Raw genomic sequence first — 27,953 nt, 5'->3', positions numbered from 1 at the left:
GGTGCATGTCTAATTCCATTAAGACTGAGTTCAAATGTAACCTCCTCACTGCCAGCTTCCCTGACCTCCCCAGACTCAATTAATAACTTTGTTCTTTGCATATTTCAGTAATTTTGTTGAGCTGAAATTAATTTACTTTCCTATGAAGATACAGATTCAAATTCAGTACTTTGTTTTCTCACTTACTACTAAGTGCCTGGCAAAGGAATGGTCATTTTTATATGTAGCATTTCTTAAATTTTTATTTGAAAAAAAAAAAAACTAGAGACAATGATTCCTTTGGATGGAGATGAACTATTACTATTACTGCATTCTGAAATTACTATGGACTTGTCAGAAGAGGGTATGATTGGAGAGATGAAGGACAATTTTAGTCACTGGTAATGATCAAAACAAAATAAAACAACAACAAAAATCCTTGTTATGTAAAATCTCTGATTTTCTCAATACCCTTTGGAAGATGTTCTAGAAAATTGTGAGCCTCACTTCCAGAGAGCCTCTGCAACTCCAAGACACATGTAAATAATCTTCCTCATAGATCTCTTTGGAAGCTGCATTATTTTCTCACAGTTGTGTGAGCTCTGGGGGCCTCCAGTGTCAACGCACAGACCCTGCCTGGTCCCTGTCTAGATGGCCACCTGAGCTATGAACCCCTCAAACTCGGTCACTCCTTCCTGTACAGTTGTAGGTAACAGCGAGTATACCAACATAACACAAGAAGTCCCACTATTTAATGCCTATTGGAATTTTGATCCACTTCTTACACTCTACTCCAAGCTGTAAGGAGTGGATAGTCAGCTCCAGAAAGCAATCATCAATCTGAAAAATAGCTTTTATTTTTCACTAATAGAAACATCAAAAAATATCTTTTGGAAACGACAACTCTGCTTTGAATTGAGGACATAGACCAGGGGCTGGTCAACCACAGCTTCTCTATCACATCCATCCTGCTGCTTGTTTTCCTAAATAGTTGAAACACGCTCATGTCATTTATTTACATATTGTCCAAGTCTGCTTTCACATCTTAATGGCAGAATGAAGTAGTTGCAAAAGAAACTGTGTGGCCCATGAAGGCTAAAATATTTGCTATTTGGTCCTTCATGGAAAGTTTGCCAACTCCTGACGGCAATCCAGAGTTCTGCCAGAACCCATAAATGCAAACTCTCCAATATCCATTTATTGCTCAAAGTCTGATTCTGAGAATATATTTCTCTCAGAACGCAGCATCAGGAAAGCCACTGGTGAGTTTGTAATCTTAGGAGCACTGTGAATCGCATAATGGATTGTGTCTCCTCTTTAGCTTTGGCTCTTAGAATATGCTGAGCCAAAAATTGTCATCCTCTGTAGAGAGGTAGGTGGTACTTATCTCTACCCACTTTTAGATTTTCCTACCTTTAAATCCTCTTCGCTCTGATTTCCTAACTATTAGCTTTTGTCAGATGACCTTGCATGTACATATCTTTTAAGAAAAAATTAGATATAAATACATGTCAGTAGTGCATACCCTCCGCACTTTCACAGTTGATTGTCTAGAATTAGCTGCTTGAACGTCTGCTTCTATCTCCTAGTTTAAACACCCTTTGGGGGATTTTTTTTTGTTTGCTGATTTATTTTGTTTTGTCTTTTTCGTTGTGTTTGTTTTGGTAGTGGATTACTTTCAGAAAGTATTTATTTCAGAGACCAGCACATTTTCAACTTAAATGAATTGTCAGTTGTAGTATAAATAATAGTGTCTTCAAGGTGCCTGAACTTCACTCCTTGGTTAAAATAAATTACTGAGTTTTCATGCTTTTATTAATAAAATAATAATTGTTACTATTTAATAATAAAATAATAATTGTTACTATTTAATAAGTGCCTAGTATTTTCTGGGTGCTTATGTACATTGTTGAATTTTTTTCCTTGTAGCAGGCATGGTGGGTCTTAATATTTCCACTTAATAAGATAGTAACAATAAGCCTCAAAGAGATGACATACCTTCCTTGGAGGGAGTGTACAGTGTTACAGCCAGTGATGCCTGCAGGAGTCAAGTGATGTCCATGAATGAAGCAGGTGGGTATAATACATTCTGGAGCCATGGGGACCTATGAGTGCATGCTTTGTCTGAAGCAGCAGCTGCTATCCAGGTGGCCAACCACTGCCATATTCAAGTATCAGCTTGCTATTGCTTGAGTTCCCAACTTATCAGAAACCAGAAATCCACACATTAGGTGAAATATTTTAATTTTAAAAACACTGTTTCAAAATAATGAAACATGTTGTGGATTAGGTTTGGCACCCAGGCTACCAGTCTTTAAACTTGGTGATGACCACAGGCCATTGGGCCTGATAAGTTGGGCCCGAATCCTAACTTTACCACATTTTGTGTTACCTCGAGCAACTTAACCTCTCTAAGCTTCAGTTTCATCAACTAAACAATGAGACTAATAGTAGTATGAACTTACTGAGATTTGGTAAAATGTTTAACCTATGCCTGTCACATAAAACATACTCATTAAATGGCTAACCATTATGTTACGGCTAAGTAATTTCTTACTTGGAAGTTATAATCAGGCCTTTATGACCTCAAAACCACATCCTTTTCTCCCAGTATAATCCTGTCTCTCATAATTCAGTGTTTCATTTTTTTTATTCCTAACTCTAGTTTGCCAGTTGTTTATCATAATAGAAGCAGACCAACAATTTTATAAGCCATATAAACACTTGTACTAAAAAGTATAATTGATTGAATAAATTATTCCTTTCATTTTTGTTCAAAAAGTCATTTTTAAAGTTCTTGCGATTTCTTCTAAATTAAAAAAGTTAAATTTCTCTTTATAAATGCACATACAGCTCCCATTGATTTCAGGGGGAGTCAAGAATCCAAGGTTAGAATCTAGCCTGAAGAATTTTAATTTCCTGTTTGTTTACAGCAGGAAATAACAAAAATGGCATGTTTGCTTAGAGTGTATCAACATTAAGTATTCTAGCTAGCTGGGTCAAGTACAGTATTATGACTGAAGTTGACAGCAAAGGGTTTCTTCATTTCATGAGTAGACCTGAAGATGCATTCTTACAAATGAGCAAACATAGCTGTAGGTATCAAAGATAACAAGCAATATTGAGTAGGAGAAAGGATTTCACTGGGGTGAGAAGGGGAACCAAATATGCATTACAGTTGTTAAGTAGATTTTTACCTGTGTCTTTTCTTCTGATATTTCTATTAAGAGAAATGATTAACATAGTAAAGAAATATTTTCTCTAATAAGATTTTTTTTTACAGGGAACTTTATTCACACTACCTGGAGGGTTATTCTGTCCTGACACAGTTGAGTAAAACAGTATCATTTCAAAGTACAGTGGCAGGATAGGGCAATGAACAAAGAACTGGTTTTGGGAACGAAGGGCCATAGGTTCTAGTCTCAGTTTGGCACACAAATAACTGTGATTTTGGGCAAATCACTCTCTGTTGATTGGAGATAATAAACCCATTCTATCAATAGTGAGAATATCTGTGGAAGATTTTTGTTTTTAGATAAAAGTACAGTATTGTTGCTATAGTTATTTTTATGTGATGATGATGATGGTATAGAGCAGATATGAAATTGTAAGCACTAATCTACTAAGGAATTAAATAGTTTCAATTTCTTCAACAACAGAGGAGACATACACTGTCAATTATGTACATTTTGATTTTGACCTCCCAGAAATAAATAAGTTAAGGCCATTCATCTTTTTTTTTTCCCTGAGAAGTAAGAGGCATTTTGTGGACAATAAAAAGAGTAAAAATGAATGGCTTGTGGATAGAACAAGAAATAAGGAATAAGTAACGTGAGTAATGTAAAGTGGAGTTAACTGAATGTAAGTAAAAGCAATGCTAAGCAGCCTGAAGCCCCTGGTGGTGTATAATTTTGATAGCTCAGTTAGCTGATTTCTTTCTTTCTCTTTCTTTCTTTCCCCTTCCTTCCTTCCTTCCTTCCTTCCTCCTTCCTTCCTTCATTTTTTTCACAGTACTTAGCAGTCTGGACACAGGAGCAGAAAGACAAATTGTAGGTATTCATATGGCACTGGTGACTATTTGGGAAGGGGATTCAGGAACATGACAAGTGGGCAAACATATTAATGAATTTGGAAATAGAATTCTTTACTTGGCAGAAAATATGTTTCAAAAACAGCGGAAAAGGAAGTGAGAAATGAAATCTAAAGAGACTAGTCATTGTGGTAAAGGAAATGTACATTAGTCTTTGATGTCTGGAGATGTCTTTATTGTGCTCGATATGATGATTTAGCTGGGTGTAAAACTTCAGGTTGACTTATTTTCTTTCAGAAATTTGAGAAATGCCATTGTATTCTGACATATACTGTTGCTGAAGGGAAATCTACCGTAACTGTTGCTCTTTTGTTGGTATTTTCTCTCCAGCAGCTTTTAAGGTCTTATTCTTATCCTTGATATTCTGCAGGTTTCAAATCATATGCTTCAATGTATCATATTTTCATTTATTGTGGGACTCAGGTATTTCTTCAACTTTGGAAAATTCTTGACTATATGTCTTTAAATATTATTTTTCTATAATTGAAAAAATGGAATGCCTGTTTCACAAATGTTGCATATCCTTATTCTATCTTCTATGACTTTTTGAAGTCTTTTCTTTTGTCTATCGATGATGAATTAAAAATAATTTTCGGAGTATTATCTTTCAGTGTTTAGATCTTATCCTTTGTGTTTAAAACAAACTTCAATAACATTTTTAAAAAATTCTAAGATATCTAGCAAGTTATTTTTATATCAATTTGTTGTTTCTCATTTCTGCCTGATTTTATTTTATATTTTATTTTCCATTTCTAATATTTTTAAAAGTTTATAATTCACAAACATATAAGTTAGTTATCCCAATGCAAACACCTCTGTAGCTCTCACGTAAGTCAAGAAATAAAACATTGCTAGCATCCCAGATTCTTTTCTTTAGGCCTCTTTCTAATCACTACCCTGTCTTTTCCACACAAAAAAAACAAGTATCATATATTCTGACATCAGCATGTAGTTTTCCTGTTTCTGAAGTTTGTATAAGTGAAATCGTAGAGTATATATTTTTTGTATCTGGTTTCTTTCACTAAAATTTATGCTTGTGATATTCTTCTATCTTGTTGCTGAAGGCTATAGTTCATTAATTTTCATTGATATTTAGTATTCAATTGTATTGATATACTGCAATTTAATTATCCATTCTAATGTTAATAGACATTCTGATTTTTCCTAGTCAGGATTTATTATGAATAATGCTACTATAATCATTCTTGTACATGTCTCTTGGTGCACATGGCATACATTTATGTTAGGTAAGTATGTAGAAGTGCTAGCTCAAATAATATGCATGTCTTCAGCTGTAGTAGATAATGCCAATTGTTTACAAAGTTAATTTACCAATTTACATTCCTATGAGCAGTATATGAGAATGCTTATTGCTTCACATGCTTGTTAGCACTTGATATTATTCGTTGATTTTTAGTTTTAACCATTCTGCTAGCTGTGCTGCGATACCTCGTTGTGAGATTGACACCTTTACATATATTTATCCTTTCTTTGGATAGCATCTGTTATGAATGCCTGTTTAAGTGTCCTACTCCTTTTTCATTAGATTGTCTGTTTTTCTACTTGGTTTTTATTAGTTCTTTATGCATTTTGGATGTGAGCTCTTTGTTGACTAAATTGCTGAAAATATCTTCTGCCGTGTGCTAAAGCGAACTAAATATGGCCTGAGAAGGACTGCATACTTCCATATTTGAGTCTTTGTGGACAAACTGCAACCTAACTTAACAGGTAGAGAAGACTGAAAACCTAATTTAGGAGTATGTGCCTTTAACAATAGCTGAGTCTTGGCCAATCCCAGCAGCCGTACTTCAACCACTCGTACACTGCTGAGTGTTCAAACTGTGTTCAAATAAGGCAAATGCTGAGCTGTAACCAATCCTCTTGTTTCTGTACCTCACTTCTGATGTCTGTACCCACTTCCCTTCTTCTGTCTATAAATCTTCTTCCACCACGTGGCTGCACTGGAATCTCTCTGAATCTGCTGTGATTCTGGGGGCTGCCCAATTCACGAATTGTTCATTGCTCAATTATACACTTTTAAATGTAATTAGGCTGAAGATTTTATTTTAACACATGTCATAGCTTGCCTTTTCATACTGCTGATGGTTTCTTTTATTTCTGATCAACAGAAATTCTTAATTTAATGTAGCACAATTCATCATTGTTTTCTTTAATGATCTGCTTAAGATCATTTTCCTTTTCCAAGGTCATAGAGTTACTATTCTGCATTATTTTCCATTATTATTATTTGCCGTTCATGTAAATATCTCAAACTACTCAGAATAGATTTTTTTCCCACGGTAAAATGTAGAGAGCATTTTTCCCTTTGTGAATATTCAGTTAGCCAAACACCATTTATTGAAAAGGCTACCCTTTTTCCACCTTTATTATAAATCAATGTCTACATAAATAAGTATCTGTTTCTGTGTTCTCTATTTTCTTCCATTGGTCTATTTGTCTATTGTGTACCATCGACACACCATTTTAATGTTAGAGCTTTATAATCACTAATATAAGTAGATAGAGCTTTATAATAATCACTAATATAAGTAGAGCAAGCTGTCTTACCTTTTTCCTCTTTAAGGTTATCTTGATCATTCTTGACCTTTTGAATATCCAAATATACATTTAATATTACTTTTAGAATCAGTCTGTCAAGTTACACACACACACAATATTTAAATTACATGGATCTATAGATAAATTTGGGAGAACTGGCATCTTTACAATATCAACTCTTTACTCCATCAGCATGGATTATCCTGTAAGCATTTAGATTTGTTTTTATTTCTGTTAATATTATTTTATGGTCTTATGCTTAGATATTTTGTATTCACTTATGTTTATTTCTAGGTATTTTTTATATTTTACTCTTATTGTAAATGCTATCTTTTAAATTTTCATTTTTGGTGTCTCTAGTATACGCAAATTTAATTGACTATGGTGGAACAGCCTTTATTCATGAACTTTGCAAAATTCATTTTTTTCTCCAAAATTTTATTCTGGAAATTTTCAAACATATAGAAAATAGACTTGTGTAACAGACTTTTATGTGCCCATTGTACATCTTTAACCATTACAGTAAGTTTTTTAATTTCCTTAACTCGTATTTAATTCTAATACTTTTTTTATACTCTTTTGTATTTTCTATATACACAAGCATACTATTTGTAAATAATGGCAGTCTGATTTCCTTCTTCTGAGGTTATTTATTCATTCATTTGCTATTCATGCTGCTGAAGATATTCAGAACAATGTTGAAAAACATTATAATAACATTCTTACTATGTTTGTGAGCCTGACCATTCCTTTTTGTTTTCGTCAAAAGACACTTACAGAAGATCAATTCTTATGTATTTGTCATAAAAATCAATGTCTTAACTAAGTTAAAGCACGTTTATGCTGAAATATTTGTATAATTTGAGCAATGCTAGCCATAAGTATAATAAATTCAGAACAAGGTTTTTTTAAAAAAGCACTGCAAACATGTCAGTAGGTAGTCCGTGTTTATATGTGGTACTTACACATTTAAACTTAATTCTCAGCATTTACTGTACAGTTACTGCTGTAACTTAAAGTCTCACCAAGGGATAAGATATAACAAATTGGCATATTTGTTAATTTTTTAGTTTATGAAAATATCTTGAACTGATTTATACAGGGACCAAATTTCAACTCTGACAGTAATCAGCTTTTCAATGAACTTCATAGTTTGCAACTGCATAGAGGCAACAGAAAATATGAAAGAATTTCTAACTATGGGAATTACATGTTTAAAAAATTTAGCGTTGTATTAGATTTTATTTTATTTAACATTCTAGGGAGTTCACAGCCATCAGCAATTTCAATGTAATTTCAGGTGCAATTGGGAATTTGGCATTCTCAGTAGAGCTGTTAGTATAGAAAACCTTGTAGATGGAATAAGTACATTTAATAGCACATGTGAAGGGATCGTTCTAAAATTCACTTCGATGGCTTCATTTTCCACAACTGAACTGGGTCGCTCAACATGGGTGTTATTGTTCCTGATGTTAGGGCATATTCTCTTTTTACCATAAAATTATGACTGTCAGAAGATTTTAACTTGACATATGTGGCATCTCTGCCTCCACAACCTCCATAGGATTGTTTCTCTCCATCTATTATGTTCGTGTGAAATCCTATTTCATTGCCTTAGGAACTACAATAGTTTCTTGTCCGTCACTGCAGCTAGGTTCCTGCGCTTGGCCACAGCCCCTACTCCAGGGCCAGCTCTTCTCCTTTTCCTGATATATATATATATATACACACACACAACATATATTCTATTTATATTTATTGAATATAATTCTATTTTTTATATTTATTGAATACACATATGTGTATATATATATACACACATATATTCTATTTATATTTATTGAATATTCAACACAATATATAAAAATATATCCAAAATGAAGAGTAATAACATAGGTTTAAAAATATACATATTAAAATATATATTTAAAATATATATTTAAAAATACATTAAAAATATATTTTAAGCCTATGTTATTGCTCTGCATTTTGCATCAATGTGTGACTATTGTGTCATCGTGACCAGAAGCCAAATTTGGGGTCACTGTAGCAAAAGGTGGAGGAGAAACTGGAGGCGAGTAGGCATGGACACAAAGCAATTGTGTAAATCTTTGGGACTGAGCTGGCACCATAGAGAAAGGAAGAACAATCTTCTGAATCAGCAGGCTAAGCTAGAGACCTCTGAATCTTCACCCTGACTCAGAATTCTGGGGACTAAGGATGTGTTAGAAAAGGGCAAGTCTTAATTTAACTTAAGATGTTCATAGAACTTTCTGGAAAGGATTAGGACTTTTTTCCAATAGAGATGAGATTCTGAGAGTCCTGGATTAGAATCTAGGTATGGTGTGTCAAGGTAGGTGTGTCAGGATGGGAGGGGGACACAGGGTCCCACTAAGACACACATTGAGCTGGTAGTTATCATGAGAAGAGGACTGATATTGTGTACTTACAAGATTTATGGAAATGCATTGGGGAATGGCAATCAACCTTTAGAAGGAAGTGAAGAGATGAAGAGAAGGAGTGTGAAAATATATGTGTGCACAAGAGAGAAAACATACTAAATCAGAGAGTGAAAAAATGAATATTTCTGTGAGTCCACATTTTTTCCCAAAGCTGAAAGGATTTGTGGATGCATGAGTTGCTCCATGAAAATTATCCAGCATGTTGCTCACCCGCAAGATTTGCAGGTCTATGGAGGAGTACAATAATGGCAGTGATGACACTCATGTAAAATGACACTCATGTCTTCTTTTCAATATCAATAACACATAGAACTCTTCTTCCATCACATTTGATTTCACGTTTAATACAGTATGTAGCAGCTGAATATTTATATCCCCTTATAATTAAGAGATCAAGAAGGCATGACCTTACAATAACTGCACAAGGGGAGGCTTTTATTCATTCACCCACTCATTCAGGTATTTAGAAAATATCTATTAACAGCTGATCGAGTTCCAGGATGTAGTCTAGGCCCTGGAAGTACATCAGTGGGCAAAATCGTCAAATTTGATTCGTAGTAAATGAGAATAAAAGGAAGAAACAGAAAAACTGTGTGTACTTTCTAAAGTGTTTTAGTAGTGGTGGAAGAAAAAGAACCAGGACCTAGTCTTTTAATCACTAGTTTTCTGGATCTTCCTTCAACTAATTCAGCTATGAAACATAATATATACAGAATATACATATTTGTTTGCATGTGACTGCTAGGAGTTTGTGGGGGGTACACAAAAACAAATAAAATCAGATTTCATTATTCAAGAGACACACAGTTTCAAAGGGAGACATATGCTTGATTACAAACAAAATGGTACAAACACGACTTTAACAGAGCTAAATGCAGGGAACTCTGGAGCACATAGTAGATGCAGTTCCCTGTGCTGGAAGGAATAGGAAAGGCTTTTTACAAACGACCTCTGAGCTGGCTCTGGAGAGAGTGGGAACTGGCCAGTGTTGGTGGTGGAGGGAGCAGTGTTCAGGCCGGGAGAGGGAAATGTGCAAATACCTCTCCTGACATGCTCCTAGTGCCACCATGTTGTTACTATCTCCTATTCTCACCTGCTGGCTTTCATGAAATTACGTTCTCCTTCTTCTTAATGGGCACACTAGAGGGTTTTTTCTTGGCCAGTCTCCTGTGTCTGGCAGAAGACAGGCCCGTGATGAACTTTAGGTATGGGGTGTGCAATATGACTGGGAAGAAGCAAGAGGAAGCCTGCTGGAGTGCTGGAATGTTTTAGATCATGATGTGGGTGTTGGTTACACGTGCCAAACTCTATTCAGTCATATGCTTATTAGTGCATTTCCAGCATTTTACTATGTGCATACTAGACCTCAATGAAAGCAGGAAAAAAAAAAAAAAGACTCCTAACCCAATGATATTAATGTCGGTCCTATGATACTAATTTCTATATGGAGCAGTTTAGCACTTGGTATCGAATGTATTTTGTTTTGTTTTGTGTTGTTTTGTTTATTCTCTGTTCATTTCTTGTATGAGAATCTTTTCAGAAATCAGATTTTAAATGCCATTTAAGATCTCAATTTTGTCTTAGGCTCATTTGTCCTATTCTGTGGAATCTCTGTGGCTTTGAGTTGGAAATATATAAACTCACACACGGGGAGCAATTGGTTTTATATTTTAGAAGTTTCCTTTGCATACAGCCTGTGGAGCACATGTTTTTGTTTCTCTCTGTAAGTGCCCTGTGGCAGGGGATAATTCTGCTATTTCTCTTTGTAGTATCTGGGAGATTGAGCTGTGTACACAGTCGGAGTCCTCAATAAATATTGCTGAGAGGGAACAAGTGTGAATTTTTTTATTTTGATTTATGAGCTTCTTAGAAAGGAGAGGGGAAAGACCTAAATAGTATACTTAAGGGATCTTATTTCTCCCCATACCCCTTAAACAGATTAAAAGAGGAAAAGAAATAAAATACTCTTAAAGGTTGATTGAGGGATAAAACATCCACAAACAAATTAGAGTTACTCAAGTTTTATGCATCTCCAAATAGCAAGTTTATATAGATTTGCTGGAGTTTAGATATACATGTCTGCCAAACAAGATAACTTTTAAAGAAAGTAGGTTTTTTTTTTGTTGTTTTTTTTTTTTTTGCATTCTTTTCAGGTCAGAAATTGAGTTTTTAGCTTAGCTTTTGCTCTTAGAAAATATCAGGAAAAATATGCCATCTATGTTGTAATTGTACAACAAACTCAATGAAGAGATCTCATTTCAGGTAAAGCAACTCAGAGGTCCCCTGAACCTCCATGTAAGCATAAAGAACACTGTATTAGTCTGTTCCCACGCTGCTAATAAAGACATACTCGAGACTAGGTAATTGATAAAGGAAAGAGGTTTAACTGACTCAGAGTTCCACATGACTGGGGAGGCCTCAAAATCATGGTAGAAGGTGAATGAGGAGCAAAGTCACGTCTAACATGGCAGCAGACAAGAGATTGTGTGCAGGGGATCTCCCCTTTATAAAACCATTAGATCTCATGAGACTTATTCACTATCACAAGAACAGTATGGGAAAGAACCGCCCCACGATTCAATTACCCTCCACCGGGTCCCTCTCATGACACCTGGGAATTACAGGATTCAAGATGAGATTTGAGTGGGGACACAGACAAACTATATCATAAGCATGATTTTTTTTCATGTTGCTCTTACTTGGTGATATTTGAGGCCAGCCAAGGCAAAACTTATTGAGCACTTTCAGAATCCTTCTAGAGCTCTCTTTTTCTTGGTAATCCCTGTATCTAATTCTCTCTTACTCCTACCAGAGTTGCCAGTGACCACACACTGGCCTTGTGGCCTAAGACCCTTTGCTATAGATCCCCACCTTGGGCTATGCTGCATGTCATTAAGTAATGCTTGGTCATGCCTTGTCTATCTTTAATTCTTTTCCTTGGTATCCTGAACTTTGCCATCCAAAGATTATTTGTTGATTCCAGAACCAAACTATGCAAATATGTTTATGTATGCAATTTTTGTAATGCAAGATATATTTATACTATGCTTCTCCTTTTTACCTTCTTTTTTTATTATTATACTTTAAGTTCTAGGGTGCATATGCACAACGTGCAGGTTTGTTACATATGTATACATGTGCTATGTTGGTTTGCTGCACCCATTAACTCGTCATTTACATTAGGTATTTCTCCTAATGCTATCCATCCCCCATTCCCCCACCCCACAACAGGCCCCGGTGTGTGATGTTCCCCACCCTGTGTCGTTTTTCATAAGTCAAATGTATGTGAAAGTGAAAATGCTTTGCTGGGCTGGGTGCGGTGGCTCACGCCTGTAATCCCAGCACTTTGGGAGGCCAGTGTGGGTGGATCACAAGGTCAAGAGATTGAGACCATCCTGGCCAACATGGTGAAACCCTGTCTCTACTAAAAATACAAAAACTAGCTGGGCGTGGTGGTGTGCACCTGTCGTCCCAGCTACTCGGGAGGCTGAGGCAGGAGAATTGCTTGAACCTGGGAGGCAGAGGTTGCAGTGAGCATAGATTGTGCCACTGCACTCCAGCCTGGCTACAGAGTGAGACTCCATCTCAAAAGAAAAGAAAAAAAAAGAAACAAAGAAAATGCCTTGCTGCAAAGCACAGAGAAAACACAGATAATCATTCACAAGAGAATAAAATGTTTTCAAAGTCTCTCCACCGTTAACCCCACACACATGCACATACACTCACACATATACACACACATATATACATACACACACATTACACGTATTACCTGCTTTTTCAATTTAAACAATATTTAATTAAAATGTTTCATGTCAGTAAATGTATTTCCATAACATTTTTGTTTGTGTCTGGAAAGCATTCCACTTTATGAATAAACTGTCGTTATCACTTTATGAATAAACTATCATTTATTTACAGTCTCTTACTGTTACACATTTTTGCTATATTAAATTAATAGGGAATCCTTACAATACATATGTTTCTCATCAACAATTTTTTGAAAGCTTCTTAGAATATCCAAGTCAAAGACATGCGTTAAAAAAACTCTAGTCACTTTTGGATCTAGCTTATTTTTATTAAAAAAGGAATGTATGTCCATTGTAAAATTTCAAATAGCATATAATGAAAAATAAGTTCCCCTTCCACCTGAGCCTCCTACTTCTCCCCATAGGCAACCAGACTTGTATATCTCTTTTATTTCTTTCTGGAAATATTCTATGCAGATATATATATGGAGTTTATCCTTTTCTTTTTATACAAATGTGTGTGTGTGTATATATATATATATATATAAAATTCTGTACCTTTATTTTGGAAATTTTAAAAAATGTATTTTGGACCTTCTTTCAGTTTAGGACACATAGATCTAACTCATGTTGTTTTTATGGACACACAGTAAACAAAGTATAAATATATGAAATTTGATATAATTAGTGGGCTGTTGATGGAATTTGGCTATTTCTTTTGTTGAGATAAACCCAGCAAAAACAAATACTCTTGCACATATGGCTTTTTGCACAAACATGAGAGTCGATGAATTCTAAGAATTTTAAGGCTTTTGATAAATACTGACAAACTTTTATTTAAAAGAGAATTTACACTGCTATGGAAAAAATGTCCCCACCCTACCCCGCCCCGCCACCTCCTTTAACATGAAGATTTTAGAGACGGGATTTAAAGCCTGAGGACTGAGGGTAAAGTTGGCATTTTTCAGTCCCTGGAGAAGAAACTTGGGTAAAGACAGCTTTCCTTTAATATCCCTCCGTTTCTCTGCTGAAGAAGCCAACTGCTAAGCCTACATGAACATTTTAGTGCTGCTGTTTGTGGCTGTGCTCCTCAGAGACGTTTTAACCTTAGCTCCTTCTCCATGGAAAGGCACCATAATTCTGCCTGATCAAATCGCTTGGTCTATTTCTTTGCCCGCCGTAGCATCTGTGCTTCTTACTATAGTTTTCTTAATTTTTTTTGGACCTTTCTTTTAGATATCTTAATCTTTTTTATCTAAAATGTAAATTCTGTGAGAGCCGTTGATGATTTTGTTCACTGCTATATTCCTGAATCTATCTAGTCCATAGCAATGGCTTAAAAAGTTTTTGTTGAAAGAATGAGTCCATTCAGTCAAACAACAGAAGTTTCTAAAAATCTCCATACAGCTTGACATAGTTCCCCATCACAAGTTTTGCACCATTGTCTTGGGGTTTGTTACCCTCTGACTAAAGCTGGGATTTAAAAAAATCTATGTTTGGAGGATGAACTTCAGAGGGTGTGTGAAACCCCAGGGCTTTCAGGCCAGGTCTGGGGTACATGTCTGAGTGTGCATTTTCTGGGGTGGGAGGAGGAGAAGGTTCCTAGTACTTGTGGAAGCAAAATGGTTAATTCTTTTTAATCTTTCTCTCAACAATAATTTAGCATAAATGATGCTGAAACAGATGTGTTGGGAATGATTCTTTTCAGAGACTGGCAAACTAGGTGTGACCCCTTGGCTCTAGATAAATATTACCTAGATTTAAAACTAGATAAAACTCAGATTAATCAGAGTTTTGGGTAACTATAGGGCAAGCAAAGTTATGGGCAGCAAAGAAACCCTTACTAGTTAGAACCAAGATCTTTCTTTTGGGTTGATAATGATGGCTGCAATTTTTTTGAAAAAAAATAAAAGGGTGACATTTGCACATTCACTTTGAAAGAGAGATAATCAAGCCTACATTATAAAACATTAAAAATAAAGTATATTAATTATTTTGATCACTGCCACTTATAGATGAATAAAGTGGATGAAATATGATATTTTATAATTTAAAAATTTTCATGTGATCTTTCTGATTTTAGAAAAGAAGAATCCCAGTGTAAAGTGGATTAATAAAATGATTTAATCACATTTTTAATGTTTCTCTCTTCAAAGAGAATTTCTAATAACTTACATTTTGGACATAAAATTGCTACATGTGTGAAACTATGGGGATAAATGAAAAAGCAGAGTGTGTTCTTTTTGAGCAGGGATTTTTTTTTTTTTTAACATGTGAGAGGAAATGGGACAGTGATTTAGATGTCTTTGGGTTAAGTATGGTACCGAGAGGATGGACAGTTCAAGACCCAAGAAAGTGTGCTGCTGGAAAAACAATGAGGAGAAGAAAACATTGGAGCAAATGTTTGAGAAAGCTGTCAGAAAGTAATAAAGATAGCAATAACATCTTATTTTCAGAATCAATATTAACACATCACTCAGGTACCAAAAATCATTCAGGAGAAACAAACAGGATTGGATTAAATGAATTTGGACTGGATTTTAGGAAGGAATTGTTTGGCCTTTTAAACAGGACATTTCCCTTCATTTATTCATTCAATATTAACATAGCATGTACTATATCTTAGCGCTAGATATTTAGGAAGACAGACCATTGGCAACTTTGGTGAATGCCGGGGAGGTTACCTAGTTAAAGTATAGCAAATTTAGAGTGTTTTAGCTTTTTAGAGGGGAAGCTGAAAATGAGACAGGTCCTTACCATGGCCAATTTTATAATCAATTAAAATTATAATTTTTTCTATAACCCCACTACGCAGGTAGGAAAAATAAGCTACCAAAGGGTACATGATCCTGGACCTCAGATTCTACAGCTTAGCTGAAGTTAACCTCACTATTGATGTTCATCTAGACTTTCATTAACTTCTGACCCATGCTGATATGCTTCAGGTGAAAAGAAGTAAAGATTTTATTGTAATATGAACAAATTACCCTGTTTAAATTTTAAATGTTTACTAATGGAACATAGGCCGGGTAACAAATACATGGAGTAATTAGGCAGTAAGCTGCTATATGGGCGCCTATTAACTGCAGAATGAATTTGACCAGAGATTGATTTTTTTAAGCATTTCTTAATTAACAAAGAATGAGCAAGATAAATCTGAAAAATGAAGAGTTACACTGAGTTTTAAATAGTGAGCAATTTGGAAACAGAAGTTCACTGTTTATTCTTTTCAGTACATGAAAATGAGCCAGCATAGTTAAACACATTTCATATTTTACATTTTCTTACCAGAAGTGAAACACCCACATTTGCATGATTGCCCAAAGTTATGCTGTATGTTAAGGAAATATATAAGGAAATATATATAAATATATAGGGAAAAATATAAGGAAAATTTATAATAAATATCTAAAATGCTGTATCATCATGTAATGGATTTAATATGGTTAATATGTATCATCATGTAATGGATTTAATGGTTCAACAATTGGGAATGATAGAGTCCTTCTATGAGCAACTTTTAGAAGAATGTCTACTTAGTACACATTCTCGTATATGAAATAAGCTTTCCAGTTGCCCAAGGATATTTATTAATCATGTGTGTCTTGTTTTAGTCCTAGTTTTAATATTAGAGCTATGATACAGACTTTATTAAAACACACATACACACACACTCTTCATCAAAGTTAGAACAAATTATGCTCAGTCAAAATAACTGTGGTTTCCTTTAGTAGAAATTTGGAATGGTTGATATATCCATGTAATAGTTTTAAAATAGACTATTATTGCTACATGAAAGAATTCTTTAAATTAAGAACGGCAAATAAAACATGATTTAAATAGGTAATTTTTAATATCCTCCTTTTTAAATAAACCTTAATTTTGAAAAGTTGGATGAAGGGAACTTTATTTGTTACCAATAAGACATGGTTTATTAACATTTGTGCATCAGATTTATAGTTATTTTTTAATAAAATTGTGCATTTTTTTTATACAGCTGGGCCACCTCCATGAAGAAGCTAAAAATTTGCATGATGACAGCTTACATTGGTTTCGGAGATAAATCATTATATATTTCTTTATCTTTTGTTTTCATTTTCCCTTATAAGCTGAGATAATTTGGCCAGCCTAATGGTTGCCCTATTTATGGTACAGTTTTTGTACCCTGACCAAAACTATGACCTTTTTAAACTAATATGTTTGATGTACCTATTCAAACTTTTTTGGATAAATACCTTATCAAAGAAATACCTCAAGGTTGGGGCATGGTGGCTCATGCCTGTAATCCCAACGCTTTGGAGGCCAAGGTGGGAGATCACTTGAGTCCAGCAGTTCAAGACCAGCCTCAGGTCGGGCATGGTGGCTCACGCCCATAATCCCAGCACTTCGGGAGGCCGAGGCAGGCGGATCACTTGTGGTAACTTGAGGGCCAGACCAGCCTGGTCAACATGGTGAAACCCCATCTCTACTAAAAATACAAAAGTTAGCCGGGCATGGTGGCACACACCTGTTATATCAGCTACTTGGGAGGCTGAGGCATGAGAATCTCTTGAACCCAAGAGGCAGAGGTTGTAGTGAGCCAACATCACACCACTGCACTCCAGCCTGGGCAACAGAGCGAGACTCTGTCACAGCAACAAAACAAAACAAAACAAAACAAAACCCAAAAACCCCAAAACAAGCCTGGGCAACATGGCGAAACTCTGTCTGTACTAAAAATACAAAAATTAGCAGGGTGTAGTGGCACAGGCCTGTAAACCTGGAGGCAGAGGTTGCAATGACCCGAGATTGCACCACTGCACTCCAGCCTGGGCGACAGAGGGAGACTCTGTCTCAAAAAAATAAATAAAAATAAATAAATAAATAAATAAATAATTAAAAAAAGAAAGAAAAATTAAAACAGAAAAATCTCTCTCTCTTCCTCCCTTCTTCTCCCCTCTTCTGACCTTTTAAGTCTTTTCTTCTCTTATTACCATTTTCTTTTAAACAAGTGGATACCCACTTAGTCTTATCTTAATCTCAATCTTAATTTTACCTTAATCAGATTAAAAAAATATTCAGCGTGTAAAATAACCCTTTTAACAACAGGGTAATCTAAGAGACTGACATTTACAGGAGTTATCTTCTTGCCTCTCTCTCTGAAGTGACTTGTGAATCTGAAGGTACAGTGGGTAAATCCCCTCACAGTGGGTGGCTGGGAGATTACTCCTAATGCTGACTCTGCAGGTTATCTATCTCCCTCTGCCTCTCTTTTATTCCTTTTCCCTTTTCTTTTCTTTTTAGCCAAAAAAGTAATTCTTAATGACATATGAAATGACAAAACTCCCACGAAAACTTTAAGGCTAATATTGTTCCTCTGAGAAACAATGAGCTAAATGATCACTTTAGACAGAAGAACCAATAGAAATGAATACAAAGTGTGATAGGGGTCCTGGCTATAGCTCAAGTTGTGTTGATTGCCGAGGTTCAAAGATGTGTGAGCCTGTGAGCTGTACTGGAAGGGGTGGTCCCCCAAAAATCTCTTTTTGGGAGGGACTAGGGATCTTACTAATAGATAACTCATCCTATGCAAAGGAGTTGCCATGCATAAGAAGCTTGATTCAATAACAACACCTAGGACTCCTGAAGGAAAGAGAGTCTCTGGGCCTTTCTCGGGTGGCAGTGTCTATTACCCAGGGGAATTCTTCCCCCTGTACCAACTGGACTCATGCCTGAGTCTTACAGTGACTCTTGAACAGGATCTGTAAGTTAAAATAAAAAGACATGTTTGACAAAGTGAAGAATGGAGACACAGTATAATGTTTTGGTTGCAGCCATTTAACATAATGTAATACATGAGGAGAGAGAGAGACATTCTTATCCATTTTGCAGGCCAACAGCCAATGACACTGGTTCTTCAGGGGCTCAGATGTATTAGCAGTAGTAGTAAGTTATGATGTGTGTAAGGACAGTAGTGCCCAAAGTTAGTGCCGTATCCAGCAGACCCAGTGTCTGGCAACTAGAGATGTATGTTCTGGAGGGGCAATGGCATGTTGTAAAGATGAAATGTGTGGTGCTGAAGTCAGCAGGTATAGCATGCTGGGGAACCACACCCATGTATGAGCCAATTGGAGACACCTGAAATACATGGAGGTAAGGGGCTTTACAGAGGTCTTAATTATTGGAGGGGTAAAACAGTGATATTTGTGTTATTACAAATAGACTCTACTTGCTACCAGTGTGACTCCTGAAGAAACTCAGCCACCCAGAAGTGGCACACAATAACACTGCCATGCATCAATACTTTAGTTCTCCATCCCATTTCCATTCAGCCCACTTTTTAAGAAGATAGAATAATGAGTGTTACGGAAAGAAAAATAGGTCACCAGTTTGATAAGGAAGAGGATGGATGGTGAAATGTGGGGGCAGAAAAGAAACAGCAGAATTAACAAAGGTAATTAAGGTAGCAGAAGCGAGAGAAGCTGGTTTTCACATTGCCAAATATATTTCAACTGAGCAAAAAGGACAGTTATTCACATACATGTATTCACAGAAGGCAGAAACGGAGAACAAAAATAACCATGAAAACTGACACTGGAAATTAAAGAGGAGGAAATAGAGTAGTTAATTCTTGTCTTCAGCCTAGTTTTTTTCCCCAAGCTGAAAAACGACTGTGAATTATATAAGCAAAGCTAGAATAAAATTACTGTGAAATAATGCTAACTTTTTAGCAGCCTCCTTTAAGTGCATCCTCCTTATTTGTCAATTCACCTGCCAAACATACAAGAACATTCATTTTTTTTTCTCCTTGAACTACCCACAGATTGGGCAATCTTCGTGCACTGAAAGCATGTGTTTCTTCATGCATTGGTGCATGCTGAATAGGGCTGTCCTTTTTCCAAATTATCATCTGCCTGCCTGGGCAATTTCCATGAGCAAATATGGGTATTTGCACACGCAAATGGAAGTGCATGAAAATAATATGTGCTCGGTATTAGTGGGCCCAGTCAGGATTTGCCTTTTTGGAGTTAAAAGCCCCGTAAATGCCGCATGGATTTCCGAGGAAGCTTCATTTAGCAAGCACAATTCATGAGCCAAGCCAAGGAGTTATAATTCCACTAGCTAAATATCCCTTTGTGAAGAAAATAGATTTTTTTAAAGGACTTGCACTTGTAGAATGGTTTAAAAGGCAACATTTTACTAGGATATGGTATAAGCTAACTTCTGGCTCTGAAGTATTTACTAATATGTTACGGGTTTGAGATGTACGGTGCAACTTTCCATTTCCTCTTAAAGTGTCACTGGAAAGGTTATATATATAGTTATGAAAAACAAAAGTGAGAGCTTAAACATTCAGGGTTATATTGCCAAATAATATCTGAAATGCAAAGGATTACAAAAATTAGCAAAGATTAGTAATTACACAGAGCCAAGCTTCCTCTCAGAGGACACATAATATTTCAATACTTCAGGAAATCTATTTTCCATTTTACCAGTGCAGTATTCTAGTGCATATGTCTTATAGCTATGCTCACACACATATCCATATTTTGAGGAATCTATTAATTTCTTCTTGCCAGAAATCTTCTAGCCATGGCTTAAGAAGTGACTTCCAGTCTCTCTAATTGCTCTAGAATCTTTTAAAACCTCCCAGCTCATAGACTCTGAAGTCTGAATCTTGCCTTTCATGACACCAGCACAAAATCCTAAAATGTATTTTTCAGTTTGCATTTTCACAAAATAATTTTCTTAGTTAAGCTATTCTGAAGTATCATTTAGGAATTTCTGCTTTCTTATACATTGTTTATCTTTTCTCAACACTATTTTTTTAAATGAAAAAGAATACAAGGAGGAAAGGGAGATTTTATTGGACCTTCCAAATGCAAAACAACTGATTAACAAGTGAAAAACTGAATCAATCAACTGGAATTGGTATATACTGAGTAATGAATGAGTCAAATGACATTTTCCCCATTATTTCTCATCAGTGATTTTCTTGAATTGAGGTGGCCGATTGAATTTTCCAAAGAGGGCTGCAATGCAACTTCCTATCCTACATGCTATTCTAGAACCTTGCCACAGTCCTTTCAGGAAAGAATGTCGAATTCTCTCCTCTGTGAACCTGGGCGGCTTGTGAGTTGCTTATCGATGGGAGAATGCAGTGGAAGTAATGCGTGTGATTTCTGAGGCTGAGTTAGAAGAGACATTGCGGCGCTGCTTTGTTGGCCAGGACACTCAACTCCTGAAACCCTGACCCACCATGTAGAAGTCTGATCATCCTAAGCTTCCATGCAATGAGGAAGCCCAGGGACAGGTAGAGGCCACTTGTAGGTGTTCCTGCCAACAGGCTGAGGTGCCAGGTGGCAGCCAGCATCCACCACCAGGCATGTGGCGAAGATGCCTCCAGATGACTTCAGCCCCTGGTTATTGATTCACCCCCAGCCTTTGAGTCTTCTAGCTGGGAACCCTGACATTACAGAGCAGAGACAAGCCATTCCCAGGAAGCCATGCCTGAATTACCGACTCACAGAACCTAATAGCTCAATATAATGCGTATGTTTGCTGCTAAGTTTTGGGTTACAGTTACCCCTCCCTCCGTATCTATGGGCCACATCCCTGGTTTCAATAAACTGCAGATCAAACATTTGAAAAAAAATTACAAAATTACAGTATAACAACTATTTATACAACATTTACATTGTATTAGCTATTAGAGATAGAGATAATGCCAAGTATACAGGAGGGTGTGTGTAGGTTATAGGCAAAAACTGCACCATTTTATATAGGGGACTTGAATGTCTGCAGATTTTTGGTATCTGCAGGGGTTCCTGGAACCAGTCACCCACAGATACAGAGGAATGACTATAATTTGTTATGTAGCACTAGTAACCAGAACTGTCAACAAATTACTTGAGACAAAATGTTCAAATCTAAACAGTCAGAAAGTATCATCTCATATTTCAGAGTCCATTTGGGATAAGATGTTGAGCTACTCATTTCCAAAATCCAGTGGCATTTGATAATTTTCCAGGGAGAAATTCCACGGGTTAATTATTTTTAGGTCAACAGTCTCTATTTAAAAATGTTGTAGCTTAAAAAAAAGTATATACAAAAGTTTATTTTTTAAAAGATCTCATTAATAAATTGATCAGACTAGGAGATTCGTTGCACAGAGTGCCCTTGGAACACACATAATTTGAGCTTGGCCAACAGGCAGGTTGCCAGTATATGCAGATGCAGGGGTGGCTGCTCCTATTCCATTTTCACTCTTCTTTTCCTTTCTCATCCCCTTTCTTTTCTCTCCTTCTAGCCAGTGCCCACTTACAAAGTGGCTGTTGCATGTATGTGGTGTTCAGCCATGTGTGATAAGATGCAAAATGAGCCAGGCGCGATGGCTCACGCCCGTAATCCCAGCACTTTGGGAGGCCAAGGTGGGCGGATCACCTGAGGTAGGAAGTTTGAGACCAGCCTGACCAACATGGAGAAACACTGTCTCTACTAAAAATACAAAAAAAATTAGCTGGGCATGGTGGCACACGTCTGTAATCCCAGCTACTCGGGAGGCTGAGGCAGGAGAATCACTTGAACCCAGGTGGCGGAGGTTGTGGTGAGCCGAGATAAAGCCATTGTACTCCAGCCTGGAAAACAAGAGCAAAACTCTGTCTCAAAAGAAAAAAAAAATGCAAAACAAAAGTGGCTTATGTCTGGCCTCTCATCCTATAATCCTAGATGTATCGGATCATGGGAAAAGTTACTTATATGTGAAATAAACATGAACTTTTAATTTCACCTCATAAGTCATGATGAGAAAAAGCCAATAAATTCTTTTCACCAAATATTTTGAACCTGAGAGTACCTAATGCTAATGATGAAAAGACAGATCCATGGCTAGAGAAGTGCAACAGAAAAGCACAGTAATAACTTTCCAGTATATAATATACACATTTAATGGAGAAAAAAGAATTCTAAGAGGAATAAATAGTTAGGAGTGGAAAACAGAAGCATAAGATAAAGAAATAAGCTGCAGTGAGAAAACAATTCTCAGCAATAGCTCCTGTATTCCAAGTGATTCCCATGTATCCATAGGTAGACATGAGGCTTCTGCAGTCCTCTGTACATTATTTATATGATAGTGAAGTGAGAAATGGATTGGGTGGAATTATGGGAGCCAGTTAGGATTGGAATGGTAATACGAGTTACTACAACTCTAGAGCACATAGGCTTAAGAATTGTGCAAGTGAGAAGTCAGTAAAGACGTGTGAGGTCCTCATTCAGTTTTGTGTTTTTAAATGTGCGCTTCAAAATAGTGAAACTTTTAGAACAAATTTGGGGGATAACTTCTGTGTCAAATTCTCCTTGCCTATAAAGGAAACTCCATATTCTACAAAAAGCCTTAAAACTGATTTTATTTCTTTCTTCAAAATCCTGCAATGCCTGACATGACTCATTATTGTCTATAAATCTACCTCCATAGCAACACAACTTTCATAAAACAGACCCTTCTTTCTACTGCTACCTTGCTTTCTTGGTGACAGGGACCAACGGAGGGTGGAGTGAGTGAGCCCCAGGGTGGAGGGAAGGGAAGGATGAGGCTTCCTGACAATCTCTGTTGGTTCTTAGTGGTCATCAGACCAGTGGTAAATGCTGCTGTAGGAAGGATGAGAGCAGCATCTGCTATCTGTAGTCTGCAGGAGCATTCGTTTCCTTCAGGGCAGATGCGTTTGGTTAGGATCCAGCTGGTTCTTTGTGGTTATGTTTGCATCCTGGTCACAGACCTGTGCTAATAAGTGTTCAATTAATATTCAGTTGAATAAAATTTTTTAAAAAAAGGTGTCCTCTAACCTGCTAATTTCCCTTTCCAACACCTTATGATTTTTTCCTCCCACAGTGTCTCTGATTCTCTTCTTTCTTTTTTTTTTTTCTTTTTTTTTTCTTTTATTATTATTATTATTATTATTATTATTATACTTTAGGTTTTATGGTACATGTGCGCAATGTGCAGGTAAGTTACATATGTATACATGTGCCATGCTGGTGCGCTGCACCCACCAACTCGTCATCTAGTATTAGGTATATCTCCCAATGCTATCCCTCCCCCCTCCCCCCACCCCACCGCATATTCTCACTCATAGGTGGGAATTGAACAATGATTTTCTTCTCAGTGTGGTCACTGGAGCTGATTACACACAACTAAATGTGGATAAAAACAACAGCAATAATCATAATACTGTTTATAATGACAGCTAATTTTTGTTAAGTGATTCCCATATCAGGCATTGTTTTAAGCACTTATTGAATGCAGTCCTCACAACAACAACCCTACCAATTAGGTCAGTCTTTTCTTCTGAACTTCATGATGAGGAAACGAAGTCCTAGAGGAACAGACGTCTTTGGGAAGTGAGGGCAGATGTCAGCAGAGGAAAGAGGGAAGGGTGCTGTGTGGCATTAGGACAGAGTCTCTTCTTGAGGATCCTGGCAGAATCTAAGGCTGTTTTGCCCCCTCCAGTCATCTTTACTTTTCTATTTGACTAAACTTCTATTTCCTTTTACTATTGTGGGAAAGTTGGTCTGAAGTTATATCTCTCTATCTCTCTACACTACCCTGTGCTCTAATCTCCCAGGTTTGTTTTGGATTCGTATTGCTCTCAAGCTATTAGAACTTAGAAAATCCATTTCTTTTTCAACAAATCTGAATTTTAAGGCTATAAACTTAGAAAAAAGTCTAATTGGAGACTTAAAACTGGGCAAGAACTGCTTTGTTTTAGACTGTGACTCATCTTGAAAGTGAGAAATGCCATTGATTTAATGAATGGGAACTACAGGGAGACAGGATTGACAGTATGTAAAAAATATATTGGAAACCATCCTGCCTCATTTAAAGGAGTGTGTGGGGATAGTTTACTCTGTGTTTTGGGCTAAATACATATAAGCTTTCTACTGAGTGTCGTTCAAAGGCATTTGCCTGTCTGCCCTCTTTACCTTCTGTCTGTTTCCTCTGCTATTCTCTGTTTAATATCAAAAATAAAACTCAAAAAAGCATTTACATGAATTTTGGCGAGGGCTCATTGTGGTCTCAGATTTTCAGCTTACCTCCTCCTACACTCAGTTTCTTGAGTAATGAGACAGTGTCTGTTTTGTTCCAGCATCTAACATGGCAATGGACATATAGGAGGTGTGCAATAAATATCTGGATGTTAGGAAATCATAAAATTACCGAATACAGGAATGTTCAGAGAATTAGTTTTTTTTTTCTCATTCAATCCAATTTCATTCCTGCTTGTCTGCCTTCCTCCTCCTCTTCCTTGTTTTTCCCTTCCGTGGGTATCTGTCTTGGCCAGAGTGGTTCCTGGAGTTTGGAATGCCAAAACCGAGCACAGGCAGGAAAACAATCGATCTAAGAGGCTGGAGGTTGAGGGAGAGGTCTCAGATGAAGAAAAAAATTGGTGGACCAGAGGTGGTGGGGGAGGGAGTCAGAGGCTGGATGGACAGTAGAATTGGTGGGGAGTGGTGGCTGGAATAATCCAGGTTTGCAAGCATATGAGGTGCAAAAAATGAACTAGGAAGAACAGTTACGAGAAGTTTGGCTGGTGATTATGAACAGAATTCTCTTTAAAGTTTTAAACCACACAAGTGAAAAATGACATTCCTTGCTTTTTATTTATATTTTCTTTGTGTGTTTTGACTAAATTTCTTTAAAACAATAGTCATGGCTTAACAGAGTTGTAATGTGTTAAAAGGGCTATAAGAGAATGAGCTTCCTTTATAGGAAGATCCCATCTTCTTTTCCTCTCTCTGCTAGTCACTAACATTCATTGAAGTTTACTCTGTCCCAGACACTGTGTTAAATATTTGCATGATCATATTTAGTTTTCACAGTAACACTCAGAGGCAGAAATTATTACTTATATTATTCCAAAGAGAAAAACAAATCTGAGAGAGGTAAAGTTGCTTATCCAAGTCACACAGTGACAGACACAGGATTTGACCATAGCTGCATCTAATGCAAAAATTCAGATTCTTAAGTTCTATGTAATACTCCTGAAGATATTAATTAAAAATGTTTAATAATAAAGTTCTGGAACCATGAAACTACTGGAAATTGATGCTCTCTGTTCTACGATATGGCTAATGATTCATACCACATGATTTTTGTTTATCCCTTTGTGCTCTTCAAAATGCACTTGGATTGCAGTTACATAAGTTGCCAACATACTGGATTTTCTGGATTCTGCCTTTTGAGAGACTCATTGTGGTTCTCAAAGTGTGGTTGGGGAACTCTGAGATCCCTGTGACGATTTTAGGAGGTCTTTGAAGTCCCCAAACCACATGTCTGCAGATGCAGACATTAAAATCTCGCTGTCTTCTATTAAGATAGATGCTAAAGAAATTTACAAAATTTAAAACTGCTTCTTTTCGTACAAATTTTTTTGCTTTGGAAAATATAATTGTTAATAAAAATATGTTATGTTACTATATAGTAAGTTTATTTATTAAGTCATTTTAATTACTCAATAAATTAGTATTTAAAAAATTCTCAGTTTTAATTTTCAGTACTATAAATAGCAATGTAATTAAAGCTCTTTTGGTTCCCAGACATAAAGGCTTGAGAACCACTGATATAGTTATTCACAAATCCATTTAGTGTACTTTTGAACACCCATTATGCTCAAGCATTGTGCCAGGTGGAAATAAAAAGGTAAATCTGACATAGTCTTAAGCTTGGAGTAGCTCCAAAGTTTACCTGTTAATGGCGTGTAAACATAATCATGGTATACTTAGTACTGCTGTTGCAGAGATACAAACAAAATGCAAATCTTCTAAATTGAATTTAATTCAGCATCCCAGTTGCAATTCTGTAATACCTGAGGTAATTCCAGCATTCCTGTTTTACAGATAAGGAACCTGAATGAAGCTCAGAGAGAAAGTGATGTGGCCAAGGTTTCACAGCTAGTGAGTGGGGAACGAGGGTAGCCAGTTCAACTCATAGGATGTATTTGTGTTATTACCATGATTTCCTCACCTGTCTTTGTTAATCTCCAATATTCTTGGATTGTATAATAAATATAAACTCAGAATTTGAATTGTTAAAGAGAAGTAAATGAACAAATCTCTTTGGGACAATTTGTAAAGTATATCAGTGACCTTTATTAAACATAAGCTAAATCATTTGGTATAAATTATAATAAATTATGTTTTAGAGAATAAGATTATTTGTTACTTATTTAAGATATTAGTTTGTGAATTTTCCCTTTACTTGGGTAAATAACCCATTTCATTGTTAAGTTGAATATATGCAGTAATGTCTTAAGAGGAATTTCTGTGTTTCCACTTTTATTCAATTTCATTAAAATGTAAGAAGAATATGACTAAAAAAACCAAATCTCCAAATAAACATACAAATACATAAAGTAAAATGCAATAAATCTGCTGGGAAAATCACCCAGTGCCAACTGATAGGATTTCACTTTGTGCAAAACCATGTCCATTTCAGATGATGCTCAGTGCAATAAATGTGGCTCAGCAGAACTTTTATTCAATAAGGAAACCTTCATAAATACACACCTTGTGCATTTTACTTATCTGCCATAGAAGTGCATTTTGTTGAAACATAACTTTAAAAAGCTTATGAAGACATCCCTTATATTCAGAAATATCATTCTTGCAGGGGAAAAAAAAGCATCAGCAGCCCCTCGAATCCTTTAATCATAGGCATTAAAGATGATCTGTTCAGAGATTGCAAGGCTGCTGACTCAAGTTAACATTTTCTTGGCTTGCTTCTGGGCTGCTAGCTATCTTTGCATGTGCATGATGCTGATGTAAAATGACATTTGCACCTGTTGTCACCATCCTATGTTAATTAGCATAGTGCCCTAAGTAGTAACCAGGGCATCACATCCAAACAGAAGCTATTAACATATTGCAGCTGTCATGACTAAGAAAGATACTGGAGCTGGGAGATGTGCGCATCCCCACGTACCTTGACTCAGTTAGCAAAGCTCTCCCAATTGGAGTCACTTGGGAGAGGAAAAGAAGCGTGGGATGTAGCCAGTCAGGAGTGAAAGAATACATTTTACTGCAGGTTTACTTTCATGTATTATGCATAGCCTTCAAGGTCACTGCATGATCATTTATAAG

At 36.4% G+C, this 27,953-nt stretch overlaps 1 pseudogene; it reads right to left on the bottom strand.

The window, feature by feature from the left end:
- Nucleotides 1-7,878: 7,878 nt before the first annotated feature.
- The window catches only part of LOC100457135 (elongin-C-like), a 59,939-nt pseudogene continuing 39,864 nt past the window's right edge, over nt 7,879-27,953 (bottom strand).

Source organism: Pongo abelii, chromosome 14 (genome assembly GCF_028885655.2).
Source record: "Pongo abelii isolate AG06213 chromosome 14, NHGRI_mPonAbe1-v2.0_pri, whole genome shotgun sequence".
Classification (NCBI taxonomy): Eukaryota; Metazoa; Chordata; class Mammalia; order Primates; family Hominidae; genus Pongo; species Pongo abelii.
This window is presented reverse-complemented; position numbering and strand designations above follow the sequence as displayed.